Source organism: Rhyacophila brunnea, unplaced genomic scaffold (assembly GCF_057557595.1).
Source record: "Rhyacophila brunnea isolate RB1 unplaced genomic scaffold, BYU_Rbru_1.0 scaffold_1, whole genome shotgun sequence".
Taxonomy (NCBI): Eukaryota; Metazoa; Arthropoda; class Insecta; order Trichoptera; family Rhyacophilidae; genus Rhyacophila; species Rhyacophila brunnea.
In genome coordinates, this window is record NW_028232751.1 from 4,755,139 (window position 1) to 4,771,066 (window position 15,928).

Genomic DNA, 15,928 nt, shown 5'->3' on the forward strand with positions numbered 1-15,928 from the left:
ATTGTTCGAATATCCGACTCGTAAAATTTTAATTTTAGATTATGTCTACAATTTAAATACGATTTAATTATGATTATAATGAAAAGATTCGCTAACTACGCACATACACTTTAATATTTATTTTGGTTTATTTAAAACACCGTCACTTTTTAGATAAAATATATATAATACCTACTCTAATAAATCTTTTAATAAAAACAGCAATTCAAAATTCCGTAATTCATTTTAATCTCGCAATTTTGGGATTAACAATCGGGCTGGGACCCGAAAATAGAAACGATAGTATACAATAGAGCAGTGGTTCTTACGTGAAATTTAGCTGTGGCCGCACAATCGACATTGGCAGTTCTATGGAAACGTCTGGTGGCCGCACCAAATTTCACTTTTGTTGTGATTGAAAAAATGAAGCTAAAATGGATCATTTTATTTATAGACAAGTCCATTTAATGAAAGACATTTGAGCATTTTAGTACATTATCTATTTATTTAAAAATAATGCAAATGGAAATTTCTTAATACTCCTTTTTTCCAATGCGAGCCGCATGGCTGGTTTTAAGTTTACATCTGTCAACTGGCTTCGATATTCGTTTTTTTATGAAGTGAATTGCACTGAATGATCTTTCACAGTATACAATGGTAGGAAAAAAAAATAATAAAGCAATAACTGTTGCCAATTCTTTGAATTGACTTGATTCTTGGTCAACGTGTAACTTCGACCAACATTTTTCAACCGTGGTATTATTAAAATGATTTTTAAGTACTTGGTCATGACTCATTTCCAATAACGCATATTTAACGTTAGCATAGTTGATTAATTTAAATACTGAAAATGATGTTAATCTCGTTTGTAGTCCTATGACATTTTCATTTGTCATCTGAAATGGCTCATTAAGTTATCATTTGAGCGTGGAAAGAAATTAAAGACAAGTGATATGTATTCAATCAATTTCATAATTTTATAAATAAATTTTTGAAATATTATTCTCTAAAGCGCCGGTGGCCACACATGAGAACCCCTGCTATGGAGCAACTGAGTTTTTTTTTGTAAATTTAAAGAAAACGTAAAATATTTATTATAATTATTATCATGTTCTTATTTACCATATCCATACAGAAATAGTTTTAATATCTTCTTAGATTTAACAAACGAGTTGAGTCAAGTTTCCATTTTACGGTGTTGTCAACTAAGTGTGTACAGTATTTAACATGTCATTTTCAACTTCCTCTCACACTTTTTAAGAATATTAGATAATCAATTTTCTTGTATTGATGCTACTATTATCGTATGTTCATATTTCTGTATAAACATTTATTGTATAGAAAAAGGTATTTAAGGGGCAAGGTGTTCCATGTCAGCTATTTTCTGGTATTTTCGGAGGTTAAGCCTGAATCTTACGTAAGATTTATAGAAAAACTATTTATATAATTATGAAGCTTATTCATCGGCAAATATTTATGTTAAACATTTGATAACTGCATAAAGTATTTTTATGACGTAAAATAATATTCTTTGGAACCTTGAAATGTAATAATGGACAACGAGGCCATATTTTTGTGACATTAATGGACTGTGTTGATAACCGTTTTTTCCACTAAATATTATGTCAAACCGTTTATTATAGATAGTTTTAATGTTATCAAACATAATGTAGTAAAATATATTCAGTATAATTATAATATTTGCAGTTTCTGTTGGCTCTAAATCTAACGGAATCGACTGGATATTTTGTTATTAAAATATGCGATAATTATAGACATTCCAAATAATCTAAAGCTACGTATCAGAAGTTTTATCATTAATCATTGAATAAATGATGAAATATCTTGTTAAATATAAATTTATAATACTAAATAGATACATTTTAAAAACAACCATTTCACGAAATATTTGACCAACTCGATGGGACGTCAGACCGCCTGCAAATTTGGCGTTAGATGTATGGAATCTTTAGCTGGTGCTATTTTCACTTCATATGACCAAAAAAATACGCCAATCCACGAATATTGTATAAAAATATGTTTATAAAAGTGAATGCTACAAATTGAGCACAAAAATAGGTGATACAAACATAAATTCGGACAAATTATTCAAAAGGAAAACATATTTTGACATTTGAGGACAAAACAAAAAAAAATCTGAAGAAATTTGTATTTGCGTCAATTCTACGTTATGTCATACTAAATCATACATTATAATTTTTAACACTGTTGCAATCTATTTTGCCTAATATTGCAACATAGCAATCAGTTTTCTGTCCCTTTCGATAACTATCTCCCTCTACATTCAAAATAATTATGATTGTAGTAGGTATGTATTTTATAAATTGTGATAGATTTTATTTTATTTCAGTGAAATATATCAGGTCGTCCAGTATTGCCATATCTACTAAAATATTATTGGATTGATATTTTAGTAAATAATTGAATGAAGTTTTGCACCATTTGTATCTACTATTAGTTTTACTATTTTTATTTAATAAATAATACACATGAGGTTTTACGAATTTCACATTTGTTATTAAACATACTTACATAATTTAGAACACCTCAAACACATCGCGAAGTAAAAATATCTATATTTTTTACTTAGCCAAATTATGAATCTACCTAGGTTAGGTACCTACTGATATTTATATTACAGAAAATTTAACTTTTACTAAATTATGAATTTGCGAGATTATAATAATACAGATGATTTTAAAGAATACTTTCATCAAATAACATAATAATGGATGCCTGTACTTACATAATATGTTCCAATGTAATTTTTTTTTTAAAAACTAACTTTAATTTCGAAAGTTTAGCCTGGCAATACTATGAACGTCATTTATTTCAGCGGGAATGCGAAATTTTCATCCTCGGTTTTTGACATAGGTACCTAACAATATTATCACAATTATTTATATCGATTGTACTTACAAAAAATGCCACGAACTCACTATCCGATGGCTGGAAGTTCCAAAAAAAGACGTAGGAGAAAAGATGGAAATACTAATACATTAAAAACACAAAGGTTTGAAATTATTATTTTATAATTTGACATAATCATACATAGTTGAAAAAACCACATTTCACAAAAAATTTTGGTTCACAATATTTATTTATCTTGCAAAAGGAAGTTTTGCGTATTACTTATTAATACACACAATTAAGTACAATGATCATTTGTACTTATATTTTTTTATATTATGTTTGTGCCACGTCTTATTCGAAATTAGTATGTCTGTGACAAAAATTATAATCTGGTACAATAATTAATACCAGCTATACATTTTGTTTTCTGTTAACTATCTACTAAACTAATATTTTTGAATGTATTATAGTATTGATATATTGCCGAAGACTATGCCTGAGCATGGAAATCCTCAAAGCATACTACCTGAACCAGAATTTCATCCCACATTTGAACACGAACACGAAGAATTTATTATAGAAAATGAAATTGAAGATTCAAGTCCTAAATTCCGTGTAGAAGGCCGTAGAATTATAGACTTTTCATATTTTTTCCAACAACTTCAATTAATTAGCCACCATGATTCTCCATTTAATTGTAATTTATCACATTTAGAAATTTTTGGGGAAAATCGGGAAAACTTTAGTAGTACATTTTTTATCCAATGTAAACTTTGTGGTAAAAAATTAAAATTATATACCACTGAAATGAACGAAAACAAAATGAATCTGTGTGACGCATTTGTATCCAGTATAATCAGTATCGGCAGTGGATTTTCAAATCTGGAAGAAATGTGTTCTGCAATTGATGTACCATCGATTACAGCAAGAACATACAGAAATAGTCAACAGAAGGTGTACGAGTGGTTTGAAGAAACCAAAAATAAGAGTATGGAAAACGCTGCGAAAGAAGAGCGACAACTTGCAATCGAAAATGGTGACGTCGATTCTTCTGGTATTCCCATGATATCAGTTGTTGCAGACGGCTGTTGGTCGAAACGTTCATACAGATGCAATTATTCCGCAGCATCTGGCGCTGCCACGATCATTGGTCAAAGAACCGGGAAGATTTTGTACATGTCAGTGAAAAATAAATATTGCGATTTGTGCGCCAAAGCTAAAAATAAAAATATCCCTGCTCAACAACATAAATGCTTTTTAAATTACACCAGTCCGTCAGCTGGAATGGAATCTACAGCAATATTAGAAGGCTTTAAAGAATCTATTAATACACATGGATTGATTTATTCAAAATTGATTGCTGATGGAGATTCCAGCACATACAAAAAAATTCTTGATTGTCACCCTTATCCGAATGTAATTGTCGAGAAAGTTGAATGTAAAAACCATTTAATTAGAAATTATTGTGGCAAAATAGAGGCATTAACCAAAGACACAAGATATCCCTTGAATGTAAGAAAAATCATTGCGTCAAGAAAAAGACGTCTGCGGAAAGCCGTCATAGGTGCAATCAAGTATAGAAAACTACAAGATAGTACTTTCGAAGAAAAGGTTATCGCTTTGAAAAAAGATTTAATTAATGGACCGCACCATGTTTTTGGAGACCATACTTCTTGTCTACCATATTTTTGTACAAATGAACCAAATACAGAGGACATGCTTGATGTAAATTATGTACCAGCATTAAAAGAATGCAGTCTATTTTCTCAATTAATGATATATAATTCTCGTTTGGTGCTAAATTCAAAAAGTTTAATTTATAATTTTTCTACTAATATTTCAGAATCTTTTAATACGAGGGTGGGTCAATAATTCCTTAGAAAAAAGCATTAAAACAGGTTTTATTTTTGTATTTTTTTTTTATTTCTCAACATAATTTCCTTGGAGCTCAATACACTTGGTTAGACGTTTCTCAATTTTTTTTAAACCGTCAGAAAAGTAAGTTTTCGGAAGGTCCTCAAAATAAGCATTTGTCCGATCGATGACTTCTTCATTTGAAAAAAAACGTTGTCCACTTAGCCATTTTTTTAAGTTTGGGAAAAGGAAAAAGTCACTGGAGGCTAAATCTGGCGAATACGGTGGGTGGTCGACCAATTCGAACTTCAATTCTTCAATTTTAGCCATTGATCGTAAACATGTGTGAACACGGGCATTGTCCTGATGAAAGAGGATTTTTTTCCTGTTTAAATGAGGCCGTTTTTCTTCAATTTTGTTTTTTAGCTGGTCCAATAAAGATGCATAATAATCCCCTGTTATTGTTTTTCCTTTTTCCAAATAGTCAACGAAAATAATTTCACGTGCATCCCAAAATACAGTAGCCATAACCTTACCAGCTGATTTTACGGTTTTCGCCTTCTTTGGACATGGTTTGCCTTCGCAATCCACTGCTTTGACTGTTCTTTCGTCTCGGGAGTATAATGGTGTATCCATGTTTCATCTACAGTCACAAAGCGACGAAAAAATTCATCCGGATTGCGTTGCATGAGCGACAACAGGGCTTTAGAGGCCACCACCCTACTGCGTTTATTGTCGACTGTGAGCAAACGCGGCACCCATCTTGCAGAAATATTTTTCATGCCCAATTTGTCATGTAAAATAGAAATGACGCTACCTTTTGAGATCCCTGTAACCTCAATTATCTCACTCAACTTTAATCTTCGGTCACTTAACACCATATCGTGGATTTTATTGATCATTTCTGGTGTAGTCACCTCTACAGGACGTCCTGAGCATGGTTCATCCTTTGTTGATGTACGACCACGTTGAAATTCATTTAACCAGTTATAAATAGTTGCAAGTGAAGGAGCAGATATGCCGTGAACTAAATCCAACTCATTTTTTATTTCCTTTGCTGTTAACCCTTTTATATTAAAATGTTTAATAACAACTCTAAACTCAATTTTCTCCATTTTCCATTTTTCCATTTTCCACAAGCAAATTTTTTTTTAAATGTACGAGAAACACACAACAACCCGACCAATCTGATTGAAACTTCGCAGCATACTGAATCGGTAGTGCCGCTGCATGAAAACAAACCGCTTGCAGTACTAGTCGCGCCACCTGTCGGCTTTTCTAAGGACTTATTGACCCACCCTCGTAACATGATTGCAAAATTTGTAGGCGGCAAGAGAATTAACTACTCTCAAAGACAATCGTACATGGGACGATGTGCAGCGGCGGTAATCGCATTTAATACAAATAAGTTACATTGCACAATTCAAAAACAAGTTTATAAAAATAGCCCAAAAGCCTTCATAAATCGCTTAGAATCAAGAAGGTTGAAAATAAATAAAAAAAAAATAGGAAAACCTTGGCGAAAACCAATACATTCTGTTCCTTTATCTAATCCAGATTATGGAGAGAGTTGCCAAAAACCTGATATGGACAAAAATCAATATCAATTGTTAAAAGAAACTTTTTTGAAAAAACTCAAACTGACAAACTATGAGAGGAGGGATATAGAAAGACGCACTGTATTACAATCTGAATGTGCAGAATGGCTAGAAAGGCGACGAAACCTTCTTACTGCCTCTGTTTTTGGAAAGGTGTGTAAGCGGCGAGAAAATACAAAATTTGGGCCTTTGGTAAAACGTTTATTATATAGCCAATCATTAGCCAACGTGAAAGCGGTAAAATATGGTAAAGAAAATGAATCAATAGCTTTACAACAGCTTAGTGTACAAGAACGAATTAAGATTGAGATATGTGGATTGTTTATCGATGATGTGTATGATTTTATCGGTGCAACGCCAGATGGCATCAGCGATGATGATACAATTATTGAAATAAAATGTCCTTTCTCAGCTGCTGGAATAAGTGCAGATGAAGCTATTGTACAGAAAAAAATTAAATTTTGGAAAGTAGATAAAGACAGGAATATGGTAATAGATAAAAATCACGATTGGTACTTCCAGATTCAGGGGCAGCTTCATATTACTAAGAAAGATGTCTGTTTATTTGGAATTTGGACGGGACATAATTTTCCTGTTAAAATAGAATTAATCAAAAAAGACGAGACATTTTGGATTGAAAAAAAGATATATCACTTTTATATGAATTGTCTACTGCCAGAAATAGTAGATCCCAGAACCAGTAGATCTATGAATATTAGAGAACCAGAATGGCTAAATTTCTAAATTTTATTATACTTAATATATTTTCAACAAGTCTTTATTACATCACTATTTTATAGTTCATCAAGATATATCTAATTTACTAATATAGTTTACTGTTGCGAGACACCCAGAACAAGTGTAATTTTATGAAATTCAAAATAATATGTATACTTACATCTAAATAATGATACCTACAGGTCTTGCTGGCGATTCCACTGTGCCATATTTTGTATAAGCATTCGTCTCTGCAGCCGTGGAGTTTGGTCCCGTGTAAAAAGTACATTTTGTTCTCAAGGTCAAAAACCAAATTGGTTGTGCCAATGGCTTATAACCATTCCTCATAAATGATTATAACTGATATCACCTCATAACTGATCAGTGCCACGCACGAGTTAACTCGCGGGATCTTTTAAACGTCATAACTTCTGAATGAACTGTTTGTGTATATTTTCTTAACAATATTTATCAGTTTAGTGTGAAAATATTCACGTTAAACATGTTGATTTGGTAAATTTTCACAAATATTTATCATTCTATTCTTATTTCATGTTTTTTAAGGGATTCATTTTATTCCAAAAATAGCTGACCTACAAGTACCCACCTAGTAAAAATTGGATTTGGATTGGATGGAATTTCCTAGTAGAAATTCCAACTGAACAACATGACGCTTTCTATATTATTTACTGTTAGTTTTTAAATTGTATTGTATTTGAAATAAATAATGTATCAATTATACACATAGAAATCAATAGATATATAAAATAGATATCACAGTTTAAAAATCAGAAAGATCAATGCATATTACCATTGTTTATGTTACAATATAAAACAACATTTATCATTGAACGTAGGTACCAAGAAAAATAGACTTCATTAAAATGTGTCAATATAGTATATACCCGATATAATTATATAAATTATTATATTGTTAATTACTCTGTGGGGTCCATATATACTGCTTCAATTGTAATTTAATTTTACAGTATAATTATTTATGTTAAGTACTTGACTTACTTATTATATGTACAAATGTAATATACTTACCTACTTATTAGGATATATCTTGGTGAATTTTAAAATAAGAGGAAATTAAATGGAGCTCATCGTGTCAGCCGTTGCTAAGTCTTATATAAATATTTATACATTATTAAATTGTTTTTCTGTTTTTTATTGATGTAAAGACATGGCATGTATTCAAAGTAATAGCAAATTAGCTGTGTACTATTTATTTAACTTATATTAAAACCCCAAGATTGATTTCGTCTTGCGACATATTTTATTCTTCTAAGTTTTACTATGACATTGTAATATGAACCATGGATATAGTATAGTACTTAAAAAAATCAAAACTGGTAATATATTATTTCAATATTTAATTGTCAATTTTCATTTGAAGTCAGCATTTAATTACTGGTATAACACATAATTATTAACTGTTATCTACAACTTCAGATGGACAAATTAATTGATATATCATATTATCAGTTTTCATTTCCTTTCAACAATGTATTCATTCTAGCAGTTATTTTGAATATCTTACTAGTTTTTATGTCATGGCACCTTACAAAGGCTCCGAGCAACCGTATACTGAGCTTCGAGAACAGATGTTTACGACGGATACTGGGTGTGCGGTAATTTTAGAAGTAACGGGAGATAAAAGAACGCACCAAATAGCCTCCCATCACGCTGAGAGTGAATACGCAACTTTGTACCTGGCCCGGCCACGTGCTGCGGGTGCCTGAAGAGAATCCCAATCTGGTTTGCCTGTTCTTCAAGCCAACCGGATTCCGGCGTTCTGGATGGCCGCTAAACACTATCTATATAGCATATCTGGCAGAGTTACGGGCTGCTAGTATGACCTGGAACGATGCAAAAAAACTAGAGTGACAGAGATTCTTGGAGGCGCCGCATTGTATCCATATGCTGCAACTAAGATGCGGATATAGCCGAAGAGAAGAAGTAATATACAGCATCTAGAAAACTTAAAGCCTTTGAAATGTGTGTGTATAGATACATGCACCTTTCATTGGTGTTGGAAAGACAATTTTTCTAATATCAAAGTGATATTGAGGCTGAAAAAGACAAGACTTGGAGAGTAAGCTCTACCAAATGACATACCTAATATGATACAAGTAACTGATATGCATAATTATATTATATTTTATATTACGAATCAAAATAGCAACTTTTATATCATTATCGATAATAAATTTAGTGCAAAAATGTTTTTATAAAATTGTTTTATTTTTTAAACATTAGTCACTTTATATTTACCTTGTGTAATTGTACTATTAAATCTATAAAATGGGTGTATATGCTTTATGGTCGACGTCATAAATCACGCCATGTTCGAATCCTACGCCGAAAGTCGGATTTATTTCATTATTAATTAAAAGATTTATTTCATTCCATCTTATTCATATGAAACCGTCGACAAGCAAAGATCTCGGTAGACATTTTCTCCATCTGCAAAAAACATAACATAGGAACTGTTAATAGTGTGATTTTTAATCTTTTATAGTTGGCGACTGTTTGAAGAGTGGTAATTAAAACGGAGTAGTGATAATACAAAGCATCAAAAAAGATTGATTAACTAAAATAAAGTAATCAGGTAGGTAACATGTTTAATAACAACTAGAACGCCTTAGATTATATCAAACAAATATATATGAAATCACAGGTTTTATATAATTCTGGAATGAATGTAACTAACCTCAAAAAAAGGATTGTATTACGTCGGAATTATGAAATATTGAAAGTATGTATAGACTAAGAAAACAATAAATAAACACTTGAATAATATATGCAAAACACACAGAATACTACGATAGTAATAAATAACATAATATTGTACTTACAGATAGTGTTTCTTATTCCTGATATAAAACACAATTGTTTTAGGTACCTTGCAATTTGCAAACATAATATTTGACAGGAGAGAGATTTTTATATTAGTCTATGGCCAAAAATACGGATTTATTTGGCCGGCTAAAAAAAAGATTTTAATATAGCAAGAACATTTTAAATATGCGACAAATAAATAAAAGTATATATAATATAGTTGTTAAAAAAATCTGTGTACATTATAAAATATATTTAATATTATAAATACATATATTTTTTAAATTTATGTTATAATTTGTAAACGACGAAGCACGTCAGCTAATACGCATAGTAAATGTTTAAACTTCGGTAATCAAATTCGAATGTGACAGAAAGAGAAAGAATAACTTTTTAATCATATTAGCATGCGTAAAAGAGATGCAACATAATATCACTTGCACTTTAAAAATCATACCTAGTATTCAATGTCATTGTTCAACTTTAAATGAAAAAACAGAAACTCTAGGTAAGCATGTGTGCCCTTAACTACCATTAAGTTGATAAAATGGATATTATACAAAACCAATAAATGCACTTGGAGTTTAACGCTGTTTTTATGATTATGGGAATAGAAAGATAATAAAACTTAACAACCTTTTAGTTTCCAACCACGTTACAAAGTGTAACATAAATTTTAATTATTTATAAAATATATATATTTTTAAAAGGTTAAAAAATATGATTTTTTTAAACATGTATGTTTTTATGTCTTACCGCTTGCCGTGATATTAAAATTGTGTGCACAAATTCGAGTGTAACGCAAAAATTTTACCATTGCTATTTTATTACTACTTATATGTATTATTATTTTTCTCATCATCGCGACAATCACGGTGGCCGAGCGGTTTAATGCTGCAGTAATTTTGAATTGAAGTTCTATTGTCGTGGGTTCGAATCTAACTTCCGACCAATATTTTTATATTTTATTTTATTAATAATTTATGTATTTCTTAAATAATTAATTTGTATTTTTAACCAAATATACGTTAATAAGTGAATACGAGACTAAACAAATTGATAATAAAAAATATTCTTCTATTTATAAAATATCTAAAATTGTGTATGGTTTAATGGCATAATTTTAGATATTTAATAAATAAATGATTTTTTTTACTATGTTTTTGAAAAAGTATCTGCTATCTATATCATTGGTCGGCAACCTTTTGAGAGACTTGGTAAAACATATACATGTTCCAATATACTTTCGTGTAGCGGAGGTATATTGTACTGTAGTATCAGGCTACTGATGTTTTAGTGAAGGACCGGAGCGCCCTTGTAACTTGTATACAAGAAAGCGGTTACCCTTTATTTATTATTTAGATAAGTTTATGAAAAACGAAGTATTCGTATAATTGCTTTTCCTTCCGTATGTAATTAACGTTTAAAAAAACCAAAATACCTATGTTTTAGACAATATAATTTTCCTAAAAAAATTACGCACCTACCTATCATATAACATTATCTAAACACACACATACTACACAACAATATATTTTGTTTATATAATTTACTGAAATATTGATAATTATTGCTTGTCATTTGACACCTCTGAGCTATTTCTTGTGTGACTATGAGAAATCACTGGTTTATGCTGATAAACCAGTAACAATTGAAGCCTTGGAAGCCAACATTGTTCGTCTTATTCGTGATATAAGTACAGCCAGTAGTGCTTGAAACGGTGGCCCGAACTTATACGTCCAGAATGTGTTTCGTCAACAGTTCTCAACTAAATTATCATAAAATGAACAAAATACTTTGCATTATAATTTAGTTATACTACGTAAACCTAAATTAAATTAATAGTATGGGTATATAAAAAGGGTTAGCAGACTTAAAAAAGGTTAAACTATCCAAAAAGAGACATAGCATTCTTCAACCTCTTGCAACTTCCTCAGCTTACAGCAGAGGGATTGGAGTCATTTCCTGGAGGCCAATGTTGATTCGAATTCAAATTTAATTATGTTTTACATATATACCGTGAACATTACAAATTACAAATTTAAGACGTTCACAATATGACATTTAAAAACAAAGAAACAGTGTAAAGAAGAAATAAATACATGCAGTATCACAAAAACAGTATGAAAAGTAATGTAAAAGGTACAAAATTGACATCCAATTGGCATCACCAATGGCCGGTTAGTTCTGCTCTTCGGAAGAACAAACAACTGATGCTCACGATTTCTAAGATAGTTATCAGGGATACACAAGTCAATACTACCAAGAATGTGCAGAGTTCTCATTTATAACACGTGTAAGTCGAAAAAAATACGTGACCAAATATTGATATCTTCTAGCATTTAAACTCCAGTATGTAATCATACCTAAGAGAAAGTCAGTTGGATAAAGCCACGGATAGTATCCATATAACCTCAAATAAAGGAGTCTCAAAAAATTTTTTTGAGCTCGCTCCACCATAAGGTCATATTTCAACTGATGCGAGGCCCAAACAATCGACCCACTCTCAAGCCGACTTCTTACTAAGGAATGATGTAACTAAATCAATCAGTCAACGCAATTCGAAATCTGAACCCCATGTTTCACTAGTGCAAACACACTACGTATAATATGTTGTATTGCTTGTGAACAAATATTATAAATTGATAATTACAAATAATACGATTATAAAATAATGAGAGCCCATAGCGCAAAATTGGTAAGTAAATAATTAGTTAATTAAAATAGATAGTAGTTTGAATTTAGCGTTCACTTCGAAAATGTGCAGTTATTTTATATTAAAATATCAAACTAGACGATATCATAGGTTTAATAATGTTGAGCGCTACTATTTTATATTTAAAGTATTATTTTTGACGTGATAATTTGATTAGGTATTCTTAATTAAAATTATTTTAGAATTTGTACTTCTTTTAGCGCGTTTGGGAAAACAGATCAAAGTATATTTTTGGCGTGTGACGAAGTTGCGCGCGCCGATGCAACACAATTTATTATAATGATTATACTTATTCATTTCGGTCTCGAGGGTACATGCGCATAGCGTCATTTAGTTAGTAGTTCAATACAACCAAGTTACCAGCACGAGTTGTAAACATAACCAATATTTCTACACTGTTAATTTATATTCATAAAACTTTATTTATATTGGAGTGTAAATTTATTTTTAATTGTAAAGATTGTGTATCAAGATTTGAGGCTATATTTATGTAAGTATTGTTTATGAGTAAAATTATATATCAATAAATAAATAAATTTTGTGAATGTTGAGTTGGTTAATAATTAAAAAAATATATCAAAATTTGATTTTTTTTAAATTCATTATAGGCACTTCTGAATTGATTATATCCGCTGTATGGCAAATATGAGTTTTGGTCCAATACAATAATTAAATTACAATTATCATGTGCTATATGAGACACAGATGAATCGCGTACGTTTTCATCAACCTAATCCACTGTAATAGTAAAAGACTCAGGTAACGGCTTATTTTGTTTTGTTACGCTAAAGAAGTATAACTTCTAACGCGCGTACATAAGCACACACACCGATTTTTTTTTTGTAAACGTTGATTATAGGTGAAAGGAATTTCTTATATTATGCGTGGGGTCAAGAGGCGTTCAATCGTCAACAACTTGGCGGAGATCGGTTTTTATTACAGTATAGCATAATTTAGAATGCACACGATAGGTACAGGATGTCGGTATACTCAAAGACAAGAGTCAAAGACAAATGTTGTTACCTGAAATTCCTAAGTAACTGGCGAGTAACCATGTATAGGTATACAGTCTTACAAACTTATCTGAATAACGTTCAAAAATTGAACTACGAACTACCATATCGGCGCCATATTGAAAACGTCATTCGGATATCAGATTCTGTCCAGTTGCGAGTCTTGATTGTGTAGTTTTCGACTGTAGCTCCCCCATCAATTCTTCAGATAAGTTTGTAAGACTGTAATGTCTTGGTCATTGAAGAATGAGATTGGAGATACAGTCAGCACTTGTATGTGTCAACAATTATTGTCACGATATTTTAAAATAAGTACTATTGCCGACAATAAATCCATGCACGTGTGCAGGCGCTATAATTTATGTGGAAATTGAAACTCTTCGATCCTTCCACATATTGGCAAAACGCATCTCTTCCACTAATAGTCAATCCCAATTGTTATGCGACGTATAGGTAACTAGTTTTTCAGTGCGATGCGGATTCAATTAAAAATTTTAATTAATTAATTTATTTAAAATATTGTGGACATTACAAATTATAAATTTAAGACGTTCAAAACATGACATGAAACATTATTATAAAGAAAAAAGAAAAAAAAAGTAATAAAAGGGATAAAAATGAAAATATAAAAAGAGAACATAATATAAACATACAAAAGCAGTGAAAATACAATATTATACATCTATAGAAATTCAAGGAAGTACATAAGAATTTATAAAATAGCGTCCAGCTAAACTCAAATTCACGCAAGTGAAATATATCAACCCTCGAAGCAATTTGGTTGAACATAGTTATCGCCCTTCCAATTAGCATTACCAGTGGCAGGTTGGTTCTGCGCCTTGGGAGAATTTATAAACAACTGATTCTCCTTATTTCTACGATAATTATCAGGAACACACCGGTCAACACTGCCCAGAATGGCAGAGTTGTCATTTATACCTCGTATAAGTAGAAAAAAAATCGTAGCTAAATAAACATCTCTTCTAAATTGCAAACTGCAGTATGTAAGCATACCTAAGAGAAAGTCAGTTGGATAAAGTCACGGATAGTATCCATATAACCTCAAGTAAAGGAGTCTCAAGAATTTCTTCTGAACCCTCTCGACCATAAGGCCATACTTCAACTTATGCGGTGCCCAAATAATAGACCAATGGCAGTAATACCATAGTCGTTTGCAGTGGCGGCTAAACAAATTTTTAGGTGGTGGGGATTACTTCACCCATTAATTATTAAATATACCTACATACCTTATCATATTATACATTATACCCAAGCTACCTATATTAATATGATATTTATTAATGGTGATTAAGGGTAATTTTATATATTAAATACCCTTTTCAGAATACATATCACTACTTATCCCCAGTATGCGTATAGTAAGGACAATGTCTTCGAATTCTGTGTTAACGAGATTTGTACTGCGGCAACCGGATTGGACAGATTGATCACGGTAATCGAGAAATTTACCCTTAAGTACTAGCTTTCTTAATACATATGTCATAGCGCAATGGTGCGTATTTAGATATATTTATTTGATACTGTTCGGTTATCAGGAATACAGCGGAAAACACATTTTGAAAATACCCGATATCCTGGATTATTTGTTAGTTTGGGTTAGTTTAGGTTAGGTTAGGTTTGTTAGGTTAACCTAACAAATAATAATCCAGTTTATCGGCTATTTTCAAAATGTGTTTTCCGCTGTATTTCTGATAACCGAACAGTACCATTTATTTTTATAAAAATAATAAATATCTCTACAAAATAGCGACAAGTTGAGACGTAATGAATATTATTTGCAATAACAAAAACTTTATACTTGTATTTTTGATAGGATAGGTATGTGGGGATGGTCCCTACGAACCCCTAAGACAGAGCCGCCCCATGTCATTTGTTTAGTAAACATTTCACCGAGTTTTTGCTATAAATATTTAACACTGCGCAGTTCACCTGTAGGTATACAGTTTTTGAATTATGTAAAATTATAATAGGATGTTCGAACTAAAGTAGCGATCATGCAAAAATATCGCGACAAAGCTAGACTCTCGTCATCGACAAGCTTCCATAAAGATGCGATCGCCCCTCGACGCGCCCAGCCTTAAACCACTCCACTAGCGAGAATATTCGCAATCAGCATTTTCCTTAGTGCAGTTTGCCGGTTCTTTGAAAACACGGCATTTGGAAATGTGCCTAGATTTCTGCCTACCTGTCAATTGAGCGAACTTGCAAAAATATTCGCAAATGCACTGACATAATTCAAAATATCTATTTGTCTAGTATACAATATGTACTTTCGTTATGTAGTTTTATAATTTAGTTCACATATGTAT

The 15,928-nt window shown here is 31.3% G+C and overlaps 1 long non-coding RNA gene across 1 annotated transcript; it reads right to left on the reverse strand.

Moving 5' to 3' along the window:
* Nucleotides 1-8,281: 8,281 nt before the first annotated feature.
* Nucleotides 8,282-10,274, reverse strand: LOC147079395 (uncharacterized). Its single transcript, XR_015071511.1, has 3 exons — nt 9,887-10,274; nt 9,303-9,494; nt 8,282-8,887 (listed from the first exon to the last, which is right to left on the reverse strand). It is a non-coding gene; the product is annotated as an uncharacterized LOC147079395 (long non-coding RNA).
* Between the last annotated feature and the right edge of the window lie 5,654 nt (nt 10,275-15,928).